This window comes from Alligator sinensis, unplaced genomic scaffold (genome assembly GCF_000455745.1).
Source record: "Alligator sinensis unplaced genomic scaffold, ASM45574v1 scaffold1599_1, whole genome shotgun sequence".
Taxonomy (NCBI): Eukaryota; Metazoa; Chordata; order Crocodylia; family Alligatoridae; genus Alligator; species Alligator sinensis.
In genome coordinates this window covers 460,588-461,698 of record NW_005842809.1, presented here as the reverse complement: position 1 = coordinate 461,698, position 1,111 = coordinate 460,588, and positions in this window count along the sequence as shown.

Genomic DNA, 1,111 nt, shown 5'->3' with positions numbered 1-1,111 from the left:
GATTTTCATAGGTACGGTGTATGTCAGGACCAGGCTCAGCTGGTGTGGCCCTGTCCCCTGCAAGTGGTGCCCACAGGGAATGGGGCTCGGAGCTGATGGGGCCATGCCAGCTGAGTGCCAAGCCCGCCCCTGTCCCTTAAAAACGGTGCTGAGCCCAGTGCTGCTCGTAGGGGACAGGGATGAGGATAGGGATGGGGCTGGGCTTGGTGCTTGGCTGGTGTGGTCTCAGCCCCTGCGAGCGGCGCTGCACCCATCCCCATCCCCTGCAAGTGGTGCCGGGCTGGCAGGGGATGGGGATATGCCAGCTGAGCACCAAGCCTAGCCCTGTCTGCTGTGAGTGGTGCTGTGGAAGGACACGCTTGGTGCCGCTCACAGGGGACGGGGCTGGGCTGGGCTGGCATGGCCTCATCCCTTGTGAGTGGCGCTGGGCTCGTGGCTCAGCTGGTACAGCCCCATCCCCTGCAAGCAGTGCTGGTGCGGCCCAGGCAACCTCACTCGCAGAAGATGGGGCCACGCCAGCTGAGCACCAAGCCCAGCCCCGTCCCCTGTTTTTTGATACGGCATGATGTGTAAGTTGAGTTTGATTTTTAAGACGCAAAAACTGGACTTCAAAACACGACTTACACACCACAGAATATGGTAGTGATCTTTAGTGATCTTAAAGCCAGGTAGATGTCTGTCCCTACCCCAGAGAGCAGACAGCTTTGTGTGGTGGCTGAGCATGTGCTCAAAAGTGTGCTGCAGCCTCCCCCCACGCCTCTGGGTGATAGTCTAGAAAGCGGCTGCTGTCATGTGCCTTCATGCCTAGCTTTTAACAGGTGGGGTCACATGCAGGGCAGCTCCGTGACCCCTGGGCAGTGGATTTAGGAGCGGAGCACCTGAGGGCTGCCTGAAGGGTGGTGGAGATGAGGGGGAGTAGGGCAGGGCAGGGAAGGGAAGGGAAGGGAGCGATGCCAGCGAAGGGCTCACGTGTGGGCAGCCGCTGGGCGGTGGATTTGGAAGCGAGGCACTGGCGGGTCCCGGGAGGGCAGCGGCGATGATGGGGAGCAGGAGCCCTGTGGTCCCCGTCTGGAAGACAGAGGCCACTTGGGAGTCCGCAGCGCGCGGGGCC